The 16,912-nt window shown below is 37.6% G+C and overlaps 1 pseudogene; it reads left to right on the top strand.

Annotated features, from left to right (window-relative positions):
* Positions 1–11,695: 11,695 nt before the first annotated feature.
* On the top strand, positions 11,696–13,918 carry LOC102907825 (cytochrome c pseudogene; annotated as a pseudogene).
* Positions 13,919–16,912: the final 2,994 nt, after the last annotated feature.

The following is a 16,912-nucleotide window of genomic DNA, read 5'->3' as shown; positions in this document are numbered from 1 at the left end:
ACACTAACTAAACAAGTGAAGGACCTTTTTGATAAGAACTTTAAATCTCTAAAGAAAGAAATTGAAGAAGATATCAGAAAATGAAAGGATCTCCCATGCTCATGGATAGGTAGGATTAACATAGTAAAATGGCAATCTTACGAAAAGCAGTCTACAGATTCAATGCAATCCCCATCAAATTCACAATTCTTCCCAGATTGGAAAAGAAAATATTGAACGTCATATGGAAAAACAAAAGACCCAGGATAGCTAAAAGAATCCTACATGATAAAGCAACCTTAGGAGGCATCACCATCCCTGACCTCAAACGCTACTATAGAGCTATAGTAATAAAAACAGCTTAGTACTGGTATAAAAACAGACATACAGAACAATGGAATCAAATTGAAGACCCTGATATTAATCCATGCACATATGTACACCTGGTTTTTGACAATGAAGCCAAAACTATACAATGGAAAAAAGAAAGTATCTTCAACGAATGGTGCTGGCATAACTGGATGTCAATATGTAAAAGATTACAAATAGATCCATATCTGTCACCATGCACAAAGCTCAAGTCCAAGTGGATCAAGGACCTCAACATAAATCCAGTTACACTAAACGTAATAGAAAAGAAAACGGGAAGTACTCTTGAATGCATTGGCACTGGAGACAATTTCCTAAATATAACACCAACAGCACAGACCCTAAGCACAACAATTAATAAATGTGACCTCTAGAAATTGAAAAGCTTTTGCAGGGTGAAAGACATGGTCAATAAGACAAAAAGACAGCCAACAGAATGGGAAAAGATCTTCACCAACCCCACATCTGACAGAAGATTGATCTCCACAGTATATAAAGAACTCAAGAAACTAGACATCAAAATACCAAACAATCCAATTAAAAAATGGGCTAAAGAACTAAACAAAGAATTCACAAAACAAGAATCACAAATGAATGAATGCTTAAGGGAAGTTCCTTGTCTGTGTATCCTGAATAATGGGTGTTAACAGCTTAGATACAAGATTGTAAAACATAAGTAGCGAACTTCTGCCCTCCTGGGTTCTCCCATTGTGCTGCAAGCCTGTATTTAAGACCTCCTCCCTCCTCCATTAAATGACACTCGGCATATATATATAATTATATATATATATATATATATATATTTGAATTAATACTGCAAATGTAATCTATGAATACCACAAATGTGATTAATATCATGAGTGTAATTAATGAATATCATGAGTGTAATTTAAAAAATAAAAATTAAAAAAAGGTGTATGCAACCCTATCATCCTCTCAGGAGGAAGAGCCTCAGCAGCTAATCAGTAGGCCAACGTGGCCCCACAGCAATAGAGGACCATGGAGGACAGGCCCTACATGCACCAATTAGAGGAAGAGTGATACCTGGGGGCACAGGCTCCACTTGGACTGATTAGATGAAGAATCAACACCTGTACCTATAATTACCTCAACACAGATGGGTAAATGGCAGTGTAAGGATACATTCAACAGCATAAACAGCAATATGGCATTACCAGAAACTAAGAGTTCTTAAAAGCAAGACCTGAACATCCCAATGCAATTGAAGTGAAATAAAAAAAAAAACCTTAAAGATAACTTTATCAAGATGATAGAATCCATTAACTAGGAAATGAAAAATTCCCTTAAAGAAATGGAGGAAAATACAAACAAAAATAGAAGAAATAAATAAATATTTTTAAAAGCCATGAAATAGCAATCAAACAGGTTAAAAAAACAGTTTAAGACATGCAAATTGAAATAGAGGCAATAAAGAAAACACAAACTGAGAGAATTCTGGAAATGGGAAATCTCGGTAAACAAACAGGAACAACAGAGGCAAACACAACCAAAAGAATAAAAGAAAGGGAAGAGAGAATCTCAGGCATCGAAGATACAATAGAGGAAATAGATTCATCAGTCAAAGAAAATGTTAAAACCAACAAATTCTTTTTTTTTCTTTTTTTTTTTTTCTTTTACAGTACCATTCATTTCTACATATCAGCCACTTTGGAAATCAATATGGCGCTTTCTAAGAAAATTGGGAATCAATCTCCCCCAAGATCCAGCTATACCACTCCTGGGCATATACCCAAGAAATGCTCAATCATACCACAAGAGCACTTACTCAGCTATGTTCATATCAGCATTGTTTTTAATAGCCAAAACCTGGAAACAACCTAGATGCCCTTCAACTGAAGAATGGATAAATAAATTGTGGCACATATACACAACGGAATACTACTCATCAGAGAAAAACAATGACACCATGAGGTTTGCAGGCAAATGGATCGATCTAGAAAAAATCATCCTGAGTGAGGTAACCCAGACCCAGAATACCAAATATGGTATGTACTCACTCATCGGAAGATGCTAGATGTGGAACAAGGATGACTGAACTGCTACTCACATCACCAGTGAGGCTACCTGGAAAATAGGACCCCAAGAAAGACACGGAGAAGTGGAATGAGATCTACATGAACAACCTGGACATGAGTGGGAGCAATGAAGGGCGAGGTTCGAGGGAAAGAGAGCAGGAGATCCTAGCTGGATCAAGAAAAGAGAGGGAGAACAAGGAATAGGAGACCATGGTAAATGAAGACCACACGAGAAAACGAAGAAACAGAGAGCTGGGGTGGCCCACAGAAATCCACAAAGATACCCCCACAAAGGACTGCTGCTGGTAATGGTTGAGAGACAGCTGGGACTGACCTGCTCTAGTGATGGGATGGCCAAACACCCTAATAGTTGTGTCATAAACCTCATCCAAGGACTGAGGAATCTGGATGCAGACATCCACAGTTAGGCCCCTGGTGGAGCGCTGGGAATCTAATTAGTGAGAAGGAGGAGGGTTTATATGAGCGAGAATTGTTGAGGCCAAGGTTGGATGGAGTACAGGGACAAATGGCCAAATGAATGGAAACACATGAACTATGAACCAAAGGCTGGGGGGGCCCCAACTGGATCAGACCCTCTGAATAGGTGAGACAGTCGATTGGCTTGATCTGTTTGGGAGGCATCTAGGCAGTGGTACCGGGTCTTGGGCTCATTGCATGAGTTGACTGTTTGAAGCCTGGGACTTGTGCAGGGACGCTTGGCTCAATCTGGGAGGAGGGGACTGGACCTGCCTGGACTGAGTCTATCTGGTCGATACCAGTCCTCGGGGGAGACCTTGATCTGGAGGAGGAGGGAATGGGGGGTGTGCTGGGGGAGGGGGAGGGGGGCAGGAGGGGAGAATAAATTTGTTTTAATAAAAAAAGAAAAAATAATCTCTTTCCATTCTGTAACATGTCACTTTATCCAAATAATTGTATCCTTTGACATAGAGAAGCTTTTCTGTTTCATGAGGTCCCATTTATTAATAGTTGATCTTAGTGCCTATGCTAATGGTATTCTGTTCAGAAAGTTGTCTCCTGTGCCAATGCATTTAATAATTTCTCTTATTAAGGATGTTTTTTCAGACAGGGGTTTTCTGTGTAGCCCTTACTGTCTGGTCACTCTGTAGACCAGGCTGGCCTCAAACTCAGAGATCTGACTCTCTCTGCCTCCAGAGTGCTGCAATGAAAGTCATGTGCCACCACCACCAGGCTTTCTCTTCTAATAAATTCCACGCATCTGGGATGAAAGTCATGTGCCACCACCAACAAGCTACTTTTTCTTCTAACAAGTTCCATTCATCTGGGTTTATGTAGAGGTCTTGACCATTTGGAGTTGAGTTTTGTGGAGGATGATGAGTATTTATTGATTTGTTTTCTTCTCAGTGCAGCCATCCAGTTTGGCAAGCACCAGTTGTTGAAGATGTTCTTTCATGAGTGTGTATTTTTAGTGTCTTTATCAAAAATCACATGTCTGTTAACATGTGGACTTATATCTACATCTTTAATTTGATTCAACTGATCAGTGTATCTGTTTTATACAAATGTCATGTTATACTCATTACTATAGCTTTGTAGTACAGTTTAAGATTGGGGATCGTGATAAGTCATCCAGTTATTTTATTATTTGGGATTGTTTTTAGCTATCATTGAATTTTTGTGTTCCTATACGAAGCTGAGGATTGGTCTTTCAAGTTTTGTGAAGAATTGTGTGGCATTTTGATGGGGATTGCACTGAATCTATATATTGCTTTTGATAGGGTGGCCATTTTTACTGTATTTATCCTGGGATCCGTGCAAATGGGAGACATTTTCATCTTGTGATATTTTCTTCAACTAATTTCTTCAATGTTTTAAAGTTTTTATTATGCAAGTCTTTTCTTTGCTTGGTTATGGCAAGTCCAAGGTATTATACAATATTTGAGGCTATTATTAAAGGGGATTTTTTTTCCTTGATTTCTTTTTCAGACTGTCATTAATGTATAGGATGTCTACTGATTTTTGGTTATTAATTTTGAGTCCTGCTACTTTGCTGAAAGTGTTTATTGGTTGTAGTAGATTACTGGTGAAATGTTTATGGCCACTTATATATAAAATCATATCCTCTGCAATTAAAGATACTTTGACTTTTTCCTTTCCTGTTTTTATTCACCTGATCTACATTAGTAATTTTACTGTTCTAGCAAGAAAATGAATAGAAGTGAAACAGTCATAGTAAATTATGTTGCTACGGCCCAGAAAGACAAGCTCTATAATGTTCTTTTCCATGAGGCTTCTAGCTTCAAACCTTTTGTATTCCATATTAACTTGGAGTACAAGTAGAAAATAGACAAGCAGAAAGAGAAATTTGCGGAATTTATTTATGGGAGGAGAAAGAGTAGAACACAGATAAAATGAAAATAGTGTGACTTTACACTGGTGGCAGAAAGGTGTAAGCAGGGAGTGTATGGGGAAATCAAGAGATAAAAGGGAGAAAATCAATTTAAATAGACAAATAACCCCTAAGGAAATAGAAACAGTTATTAAAAGTCTCCAAACCAATAAAAAGTCCAAGACCAGATGGTTTCAGTGCAGAATTCTACCACATTTTCAAGGAAGAGATAATACAAATACTCTTCAAATTCTTCCACATAATAGAAACAGAGGAACATTACCAAACTCCTTTTATGAGGCTACAGTTACTCTGATACCAAAACCACACAAAGATGCAACAAAGAAAGAAAACTACAGACTGATCTCCCTCATGAACATTGATGCAAAAATACTCAATAAAATACTGGCTAACTGAATCCAGGAACACATAAAAAATTATCAACCATGATCAAGTAGGCTTCATCCCAGGGATGCAAGGATGGTTCAATATACAAAAATCTTCAAAGTAATACACCATAGGAACAAATTGAAAGAAAAAAACCACATGATCATCTCTTTTGATACTGAAAAAGCTTTTGACAAAATCCAACACCCCTTCATGATAAAAGTCTTGGAGAGAACAGGAATACAGGGAACATACCTAAACATAATAAAGGCAGTTTACAGTAAGCTGACAGCCAATATCAAATTAAATGAAGAGAAACTCAAAGCAATTCCACTAAAATCAGGAACAAGAAAAGGCTGTCCACTCTCCGCATATTTACTCCATAAAGTTCTAGCTAGAGCAATAAGACAACAAAAGGAGATCAACAGGATACAAATTGGAAAGGAAGAAGTCAAACTTTCATTATTTGCAGATGATATGATAGCATACACAAGTGACCCCAAAAATTCTACCAAGGGACTCCTACAGCTGATAAATACCTTCAATAATGTGGCAGGATACAAGATTAACTCAAGCAAATCAGTAGCTCTTCTATATACAAATGATACATGGGCTGAGAAAGAAATCAGAAAAACATCACCCTTTACAATAGCCACAAATAATATAAATTACCTTGGGGTAACTCTAACTAAGCAAGTGAAAGAACTATATGACAAGAACTTTAAATCTCTGAAGAAAGAAATTGAAAAAGATATCATAAAATGGAAAGATCTCTCATGTTCGTGGATAGGTAGGATTAACATGGTAAAGAAATGGCAATCTTACAAAAAGCAATCTACAGATTCAATGCAATCCCCATCAAAATCCCAACACAATTCTTTACAGGACTTGAACGAACAATATTCAACTTCACATGGAAAAACAAAAAACCCAGGATAGCTAAAAGAATCCTGCACAATAAAGCCACCTCTGGAGGCATCACCATCCCTGACCTCAAGCTCTACTATAGAGCTACAGTAATAAAAACAGCTGGGTATTGACATAAATGCCAACATGTGGACCAATGAAATTGAATTGAAGACCCTCACATTAACCCACACACCTATGAGCACTTGATTTTTGACAAAGAAGCCAAAATTGTACAATGGAAAAAAAAGCATCTTCAACAAACTGTACTAGCATAACTGGATGTCAACATGTAGAAGATTACAAATAGACCCATATTTATCACAATGCACAAAACTCAAGCCCAAGTGGATGAAAGATCTCACATAGAACCAGTTACACTGAATCTGATAGAAGAAAAAGCAGGAAGTAGTCTTGAATGCATTGGCACAAGAGACTGCTTCCTAAATATAACAGCAGTAGCATACACTGAGAGCAACAATTAATAAATGGGACCTTCTGAAACTGAGAAGCTTTTATAAGGCAAAGGACACAGTATTTAAATAGGACAAAACAACAGTCTACAGAATGGGAAAAGATCTTCAGTAACCCTACAGAGAGCTGATTTCCAAAATATATAGAAAATTCAAGAAACTAGACATCAAAATACCGAACAATCCAATTAAAAAATGGGCTTCAGATCTAAACAGAAAATTCTCAACAGAAGAATCTCAAATGACTGAAAGACATATAAGGAATTGCTCAATATCCTTAGTCATCAGAGAAATGCATATCAAAATGACTCTGAGATACCATCTTACATCTGTCAAAATGGCTAAGATCAAAAACACTGAAAACAGCTTATGTTGGAGAGGGTGTGGAGCAAGAGGAACATTTCTCCACTGTTGGTAGGAGTGCAAGCTTACACAGCCACTTTGGAAATCAGTATGGTGGTTTCTCAGAAAACTTGGAATCAATCTTCCTCAAGACCCAGCTATACTACTCTTGGACATATAACCAAGGAATGTTCAATCATATCACAAGGAAACATACTCAACTATGTTCATAGCACCATTATTCATTATATCCAGATCCTGAAAACAACGTGTATGTCCCTCAACCAAATAATGAATAAAAAAATGTGGTATATATACACAATGGGGTACTACTCAGTAGGGAAAAACGACATCATGAAATTTGCAGGCAAATGGATGGAACTAGAAAATATCACCCTGACTGAGGTAAACCAGACTCAGAAGGATAAATATGGTATGTACTCATTCATAAGTGGATACTAGAGGTAAAGCAAAGGATAACCAGACTATAACCTACAGCTCTAGAGAAGCTAGCTAACAAGGAGGACCCAAAGAGGGTCAAATGGATCTCCCTGGGAAGGGGCAATAGATGAGATTTCTATGAGTAAACTGGAGATAAGGGGTGGTCAAAGGAGGGTTGTGGCAGGGGGTGAGAACATAAGGGAATGTGATGGTCGAGCTGGAACAGATGATGGAGTGGGAGAACAATGAAAGACATACCATGATAGAGGGAGACATCATGGGGATAGGGAGAAACCTGGTGCTATGGAAGTTCCCAGGAATCCACAAGGATGACCCCAGCTTAGACTGTTACCAATAGTGGAGGGTGTTCCTGAACTTTCTTACCCCAGGAATAAGATCAGTGAATACCCTGTCATCATAGAGCCTTTCTGCAGTAACTGATGGAAGCAGATGCAGAGATCCACAGCCAAGCACCAAGCCGAGCTCCAGGAGTCCACTCGAAGAGAGAGAAGAGCAAGGGGCATCAAGATTATGATGATGGGGAATCCTACAGAGACAAACAAACCAAACTAGTGGGAACTCATGCAATTTAGACCAACAGCTGTGGAGCCTGCATGTGACTGGGCTAGGCCCTACGCATAAGCGAGACATTTGTGTAGCAAGATCTGCATAAGGGTCCCCTGGCAGTAGGATCAGAATCCATCCCTGGTACATGAGCAGGTCTTTTGGAGCCCACTTCTGTGATGGGACAACTCTCACAGCCTTGAGGCAGAGGGAGGGGCTTGGACCTGCCTCTACTAAATGTACCTCCCCGTGGAAGGCCTTATCTTTTGTAGGAGGGAATAGGGGGTGGATTGGGAGGGGGAGCTCGAGGGGCAGCAGTAGGGAAGAGGGGGATCTTTGGTGTGTAAAATGAATAAAATTTTATTAATTAAAAGAGATAAAAGGGAGGGGAGATTACCCCCAAAGAATGGGTATATGAAAAAAACACACGGGAGCCTTCCATCTCTCAAGCCAACTTTAAAAATAAGTGGAAGGATAATAAAACACATGTGGAAATAAAGAAGTTTGGAGAGCACCGAGGATTAAAGTATTAAACAGAGATGGCAGGAAGGAATTGTTAAAAAAGGAAGTTAGTAGGTGATTTAACCAAAACTAAGGATGTATGAAGAAACCTTATAGAAACCTGCTAGTTAATAACATAATTTCAAAGTACAACTTAAAAAATAAGAGTTTAGGGGCTGAAGAGATGGCTCATTCATTAAGAACACTGACTACTCTTCCAGAAGATCTGGTTTCCATTTCCAGAACCCACATGGTTGCTATGGATTATGCTCAAGAGAACCAGTAAGCCACAGACCACGTAGCAATAAATTGATTAGCAGAAATATGTTAATTTAAATGTAAGAGCTAGTTAGTAATAAGCTGGAGCCATCAGACAAGCATTTATAATTAATATAAGCCTTTGAGTGATTATTTGGAAGTGGCTGTGAAACAGGTGAGACAGAGAAACTCCGTTTATACATGGCAACACAGTTACTCCAGTTCCAGGCTCATTTATACAAATATGCATACACCAGGAACACACACATACATATAAAATTAAATGAACAAAAAATGTAAAATGAACTATTCCCTTAAAATTTGTTAAGAAAAAAATACAATTTTCTCTTATATTTTATTTATAATGCCCCTTATTAAATCCAATCCTTTCAACGCCTCTTAATTCATTCTCTTTTTCTCTCTTGCTCCTCCTATCTGCACTTTACCTCCTTTTTAAAACATGGTGAACTTCTGGTGAAGAGTTACAAATCTAAGAATAACTTATGGACAGCACAAACTGGACTTACTAGGTTCAAAGAAATCAAAGAGGACACAACATTGAGCAGATACAGAAGAGAGGGTGGATTAAAATAAATTGTGTGAAATTCTGAAAGAACTGTACTGTTTTTCTTTTTAAAAAAGCATGCTTTCCAATTTAACGTTTGCTTTGTTCTCTCTTTGCTTTTAGTTCAGCCTAGTAGGGAAAAGTGTACACTTTGAAAATTTGTTTTCAGATATTGGTGATAATTTTAGCCCAAATTTAATATCAGTTGGATTTTGGCAGCATCCTTTTTCTTTCTCCAGCATTTGGGAACCCCAAATACAAAATTTTGCATTCAATGTTTCCAGTATATGTTTCTGCCACTGGGTGGTGCTCATAGTACATGTTAGATGTACTGTTTGTGTGCCCTACTAACACCCGGAGTCTACCTGGTATCCATTTGAAATTTATGTGCATTTATTTGTTTGTTTCATTTTTTTTCTAAAGTGACTGATAAGGATGGGGAACTGTTAATTTGCATCACATTATAGCTGTTTTTAATGTTAGCTATGATGCTTGAGAAGCAGTTCATTCTGTGATTTTGAAGAGGCAGTGGCTCTCACATTCCACAAGCCATACAGATACAGCTAGAGTGATAGTTTTATTTGATCATTAACCTAGGGACAGGATGCTAACAGTTAACAGATTTGAAAAGCTCAAGTGTACTGGAGGGTCATCGATGCATCAATGTAGCCTGGAGAGCATTTCTGTGTCTCATGTTTAAATTTCAGAATTTTAAATAATTAAATGTTAGGGGTAGAATCTTTGAAAACATTTTTGTGAATGATATAGCCTATGCAGCTGTGATCACATAATGCCTGGGGTACCTATCATATGCCTCCATAAGAGTGAGCCTTTCAAGAGTCAATTACAGATAGGGCCAGGCCCAGGATCCTACCTCTCCATGAAGAATCACTAATTGCTATTGAATTATGGGGAGATACACTCATCATCATCATCATAATGTACCTCCTGAGGAGCCCTCCACCCTCCAGTGGATAATTCCAAACTCATAGCCATGCAAACAACCCTGGTTAGACTCAGTGGACCTCAAACAAACAGGAATGGATATGGGGAAAGGACTTATAGGGAGGATGGGTTGTAGTAGATGTAGAAGTAGTATGAAAGCAATTGGTATGTTACAACAATCAGAGTGTACTATATACAAGTATGAAATGTTAAGGAATAAACTTAGTTTAAGTTATTTTAAAAACACAGATCAATGAGGGGTTTGTTAAATAGCTCACTGAGTGATTGATTTCACAGCATGTATGAGGTTCTTGATTTTTTTTCAGGCATCATTAGCAGTAAAGGAAAAAGAAGCAATAAAAAGAGTGAAGATTTGATATTGTCTTCCTTTTAAAATTAAAAATCTTAATATTGACAATTTTGAAGCAATGCTACTGTGCAATATATGGAAAGAATCAGAAACTAGATGATTACAAAATACAATATCATTTTCTACCTGGAAGATATGCCTAAGGTATCTCAGCATTTTCTAGTCTGACAAGTTTGAATTTAATATCTGAAACTCATGTTATTGTATCTCTTCCTTACTTAACTAATGTATATTCATTTTTATTGAATCTTTTGCATAAGTCAATTACTAAACCTGATATTAAAGATATAAAATCAAGATGTAAAAATATTACTATTTCATTTTTAAATTTGAATTAGCTTTAGAAACCATAACTTGAGTCAAAGAGGTCCTGATTATTCACAAATATATTGAAATCTCATTGTGCCACTGAACAATAATAAAATTCTTTAGCAGTAGAAACTTAATATTCCATTAATATTAATCAATGCTTAAATTTTATCTATGAAAAGTCTGATTGCCATTTTTCTTTTATATTTTAGTTAGCATACAACATTATTCATTTCAGTATGGCATTTTATACATGTTTACAGTTTTTTTTTTTTTTTTTTTTTTTTGGTTTTTTCGAGACAGGGTTTCTCTGCGTAGTTTTGCGCCTTTCCTGGAGCTCACTTGGTAGCCCAGGCTGGCCTCGAACTCACAGCGATCCGCCTGGCTCTGCCTCCCGAGTGCTGGGATTAAAGGCATGCGCCACCACCGCCCGGCACATGTTTACAGTTTTAATTCCAAAGTAGTTGCAATTTTTTTGAAAAAGAATAAACCATTCTTTAAACAGTATTACAATTGTCTTACTTTTAAATTTCGATGAGTTTTGTTTTGAAATTTCAAAACAGAACCTCAGGAAAAATTAGGGCACAGAATTTATGTTTATGGAGCAAATTTTAATAGTGTATTTGTAAATTTTACTCTTTTCAATTCTATGTGAATTTTCATCCAAAAAACAATTCTTGAAAACTACAAATATAAATAGATTCTTCAGTGTCTTCAAAAGACTCATATCCACTGAGAATATTAGAATGTAGCCTTATTTGATTATATGATATCTGTAGTTGTATTTGAAGGCCTCAAAACGAATTCATTTTGGATTTGAAGTAGGTAGTACATTAGTAGCTGGTATCATTATAAGAGAAAAAGCAAAGGAAAATTGGATACATGTTTGCAGACACAGAGAATAATGTGAAAATTGTGAGAAGACAATGTCTAGAGATTGGAGTCATGCTGCCACAACACTTTTCAAAAAACCAGAGGAATGTAAGAACGGTGCCTGCAACAATTGGTGGGAGCTTTGAGAAGGAAGAAACTTTACCAGTACTTTGATTCTGGATGGCTGGTATCTTGAATTGTGAGAAATAAGTTACTCTTACTTTAGTCTTTAAAACTAATGATAATGTATTATGACAGTTCTAGGAAATCTACACACATATTAGGAACAGTTTTACTGCTAATTCATTTTAAAAATTCAGTTCCAAAACTTAGTTTATGATTCTCACAAATTTCTACTAAATCCTCACCCTCACCACAGGCAAAACAAAGGTAGCCATAAGTAAAGAGTAGTTCATATCACAAGGTCCCTTGTCCTTTCTTCCACTGTTGCTGTCACTGTTGCTGATATTTTGTGATTGTGAGGCTTAAGATACTACCCTACCGATACTATTCAATAGCAGCTCATAAGTGGTCTGCTAGAAATCTTTCAGGACTGAAACAAGAGCCAAGATTTAGAGAATGGACTGGCAGAGATTGGGGAGAATATACTCAAGCAATTTTTAAAAGGTGGAATAGGCAAGGTGTGTGGGAAGGAACTGACAAAACAGGGAGAATTCCTAGTCAGTTCTATGTCAAGAGTAGCGGATAAAAGAAAAACAACTACCTGTGAAAGGATATTTTGTTTTGTTTTTACTTTAAAGCAAGAATCAATCTTGATCAAATCAAAAATTTGCATTGTTGACATAAGTAACCTCTGTAGATCCCTGTGTTAAATGGTATGCAGAACTTGCAATTTGTGAAACACTGAACAGTGGACCTAGTGGGTGGAAGCTAGGCCATTGAAAGAGTGCTGGAAGGGGATATTGAGATCTTGTTCTTTTCTTGTCTCTATCTTTACCTCCATCCACAGAAGAAACAATTTCCTCTACCATAAATTCACAACATTAGGAACTATTTTGCATCAAACCATATAACAAAAAAGCCAACTGACCACAGACTGAAATCAAAGCATACTTTTCAAGCTCCTTATAAGATAATTCTCCAAAGTATTTTGTGAAACATGAAGCCAACATGGAAGAAGGGTATAAATAACACATGTTGACTTTATTAATCAGTGTTTGAAAACAGTCTCCTAAAATTAAAAAAAAATCACCTTCTATACAAAATTAGATAAAAGAAGGTTGGCTGTGTTTTATAAAATTATCATTGGATTATATGGAAAAACATGTGTTTTAAGTATGATATTTTCTACATTTTTATATTGCAAATATATATAAAGCTTAAAATGTATATGATACTGTAGCTGGAGAGTTTCTCTCTGGGTCCTGCCAAGCCCCGGCAGTCCTGCAGCTCACTTATAAAGTAAACACACAGACACTTACATTATTTAAACTGTTTGGCCTAATGGTTCAAACTTCTTGCTATCTAGTTCTTCTATCTTAATTAACCCATTTCTATTATCTATACCTTGCCACATGGCTCATGACTTACGGGTACTTTACATTCTGCTCCTCATCTGCCTTAGCCCTCCACTTCCCATCATTCTCCTCCCTCTTTGTCCCGCATATACATTTTGCCTGGCTAGTGGCCAATCAGCGTTTTATTGATCAGTCAACCATCCACAGCATAATACAATGTGCTGCCACATTGATTTTTTTTCATATAGAAATAACAGTTTTGTAGTGAGTGGGACGTCCACCTGCGGGTCATAGCAGTCAAGGTGTTGGTCACCAGGGAGCGAAATAAAACTGGGTGATGTTGAGAAAGGCAAGTAGATTTTTTTTCAGAAGTGTGTCCAGTGCCACACTGTGGAAAAGGGAGGCAAGCATAAGACTGGAACAAATCTCCATGGTCTGTTTGGGAGGAAGACTGGTCAGGTGACTGGATTCTTGTACACAGATGCCAACAAGAACAAAGTCATCACCTGGGGAGAGGACACCCTGATGGAGTATTTGCAGAATCCCAAAGAGTACATCCCTGGAACAAAAATAATCTTCACTGGAATTAAGAAGGGAGAAAGGGCAGACCTAATAGTTTATCTTAAAAAGGCTACTAATGAGTAATTCCACTGCCTTATTTATTACAAAACAAATGTCTCATGGGTTTTAATGTGTACTATAATTTAATTCATACATCAAAATTCAGATCATGAATGGCTAACAATGTTTTTGTTAGGACAGTCCTGATTTAAGTAAAAATGACTTATAGTAAAGTAGATATGATCTTTTTAAAAAATAACAATTCCAGTCACTATCACAGCTCTCACTTTCTCAAGATTGGATTGGACTTACTAATGTTATATTTTCCACAAAGATGGGGTATCACCTCAAAACTGTTGAATAGTTTTATATTTAAATTTATATAACTGGGAATATGGATATGTTTCAACACTGGGAAAATTCTATCAATCTCTCAGAAACAAGAAGACTCACCTGTGCTTCAGTTTGTATTCACTAGCCTGTTACAGGCAATGGAACGCCAGGAAGCAACTGTCTATTCTTGACTTGATGATGTCATTTTAATTAGAATTCCCTGTGAAAGGATGCTGCCTTTCACCATTGAAAGGCACTTACTGTGATTTATGTGTAATATCAAATAAAGAGTATTTAGCACTTCAAAAAAAAAAAGAAAGAAATAACGGTTTACTTCAAAGTCAGTTTTCTTTCCCTAGTATTGGCCTGTCATCCTCCCTCTCAACTGTATTTCTACTCTGACCATAATTTTGTCATCTACTTTCAATGCACATTTTTGTAATTAACTCTGTAATTTAAACCTTAAGAACCCCACCTGTCTCTTTTACATCATTACAGTGAAATTCTTGAGGAAAACTAACTTCATACAGCTTTATTTACAGTTTTGGGGACTGAAAGTCAAAGACAGAATAGTTTCACTATAGTGATCCCCAGTGAGGGTCTCACATTTGGAACAAGTATGGGAGAAGGTATTTCTCATATCTTGAAACAAAAAGCCAAACCGAGCCTCATGGGTCAGACTCAGTCTTCTAAACTAACACACATGAAAAAGAACTTAGAGGTCCCACAAGAGCACCCTTAATTGCTTCAGAAAGCCTCACTCTCTGTTAACATGAGGACATTCCATTAGGCCTACCTGTAAGGTTCTGTACCTTATACATACGCTGGAAGCCTGGATATCAAGGGTCAGACAGAGGCTAGAAATCAAGTCTCAATTTTGTAGAACAAAGGAAATGGAAAACATTAAAAGAGGGGAAATAGATGAGTTCTCCATGAGTAAATTGGGGATGTGGGGCAGGCAATGGAGGATAGGTGATGGGGGATAAGAACATAATGGAATGGGATGGTTGATCTTGAACTAGGATGGAGTGGGAGAACAATAAAAGAGATACCATGATAGAGGGGGGCCATCATGGGGATAGAGAGAAACCAGATGCTAGGGAAATTCCCAGGAATCCACAAGGAAGATCCCAGTTTAGACTACTAACAATAGTGGAGAGGGTGCCTAAACTGGCTCACCCCAGTAATTAGATCAGTGAATACATTGTCATCATAGAGCCTTCATCCAGTAACTGATGGAAGCAGATGCAGAGATCCACAGCCAAGCACCACGCTGAGCTCCAGGAGTCCAGTCAAAGAGAGGGAAGAGGGATTCTATGAGCAAGGGGCATCAAGATCATTATGGGGAAACCTACAGAGACAACCAAACCAAACTAGTGGGAACTCATGAAATTTAGACCAATACCTGTAGAAGCACCATAGGACTGGACTAGCCTTCTGCATAAGCAAGACATTTCTGTAGCTTGATCTGCTTAAAGGTCCCCCTGGCAGTAGGATCAGGATCCATCCCTGGTGCATGAGCTGGGCTTTTATAGACCACTACCTATAGTGGGACACCTCTCACAGCCTTTAGGCAGGGGGAGGGGCTTGGACCAACATCTATTGAATGTACTAGGTTCTGCTGACTGCCCATGGGAGGCCTTACCTTCTTATGGGAGGGGAAGGGAGGGGTTGAGGAGGGAAGGCAAAAGGGGTGGGAGGAGAGAAGAGGGGTGTTTGTGATTGGTATGTAAAATGAATAAAGATTTTCCTGGATGGTGGTGGTGCATGCTTTAATTCTAGCACTTGGGAGTCAGAGGCAGGTGGATCTCTGTCAGTTCGAGGCCAGCCTGGTCTATAGAGCGTGTAGTGGGTAGCCATTCCAGCTTTGACCTGCAATCTCCAACCCCCATTGAGGCTTCAGTAACAGATATGCCTACAAGGCAGGGCTGAGGGAGGATGCTGAAGACCCAGGTTCCAGATGCATGCATGTTCTCTTGGTCCCTGGACCCTGGACACTGTAGGTAGACCAAACAGAGTTCTCCAGAGAACACCACTGCTCTGAGCCATGCCTTTCCCAGACTCTGTAAAATATCCATTTACTTGTAAGTTACCCCACAAAATAAACCTCCCTTTTAACTATGTGGAGTGGCCATAATAAAGTGTCTCAAAAAATGAGGAAAAGAAGAAATGGAATGGATAGGTATAAGATATTATGGTAGATTATTGTATATACTAGTAAACAAATTTAGTAAAATAGCAACCTTAGATAATTTGCACTGTAATTTGCACTGTTATGGATCCTTATATGTTGATACAAATGTAAACTATTTTTATGTTCCTGTTTAAGATAATTTGTATATTGATACAAATACAGAACTATATTTGTTATAATGTAAATATATTTCTACCCTTATTTGAAATGTTTGTATATTTATATCTGTCATACTGTATGTATGTTCTACTTCTGTTTAGGATATTCTGTAGATTGATATATATTTAAGATTATTGTCATGTTGTGTATCGCACTATACATTCCTACCTCTGTTATAAATATCTTGTGTATTGTCACAATTTTGAAGTCATCGTCCTTTACCATACATTTGCTTATAGACTGTTTACCTTGTTTACATGAAGCTTTAGTTTAGGTTATTTCAGTCGATAGGACTTATAGATTTATAGTCACTTATGCTTGTCATCTCTATAGTTATGTTAGTTAGGTTATCCAGATTTACAGATACATAGGTCAGATGGACAGGTAATCTTCAAACACTTCATAGACCTAGAGAATATGGCATTTAAATAACTTAAAATTCTGTTGATGTGAGACACAATTGCTCCTGGCAGCACCAATTTGATCCCGAGAGAATATTGG

Source organism: Peromyscus maniculatus, chromosome X (assembly GCF_049852395.1).
Source record: "Peromyscus maniculatus bairdii isolate BWxNUB_F1_BW_parent chromosome X, HU_Pman_BW_mat_3.1, whole genome shotgun sequence".
NCBI classification, from domain to species: domain Eukaryota; kingdom Metazoa; phylum Chordata; class Mammalia; order Rodentia; family Cricetidae; genus Peromyscus; species Peromyscus maniculatus.
This window is presented reverse-complemented; position numbering and strand designations above follow the sequence as displayed.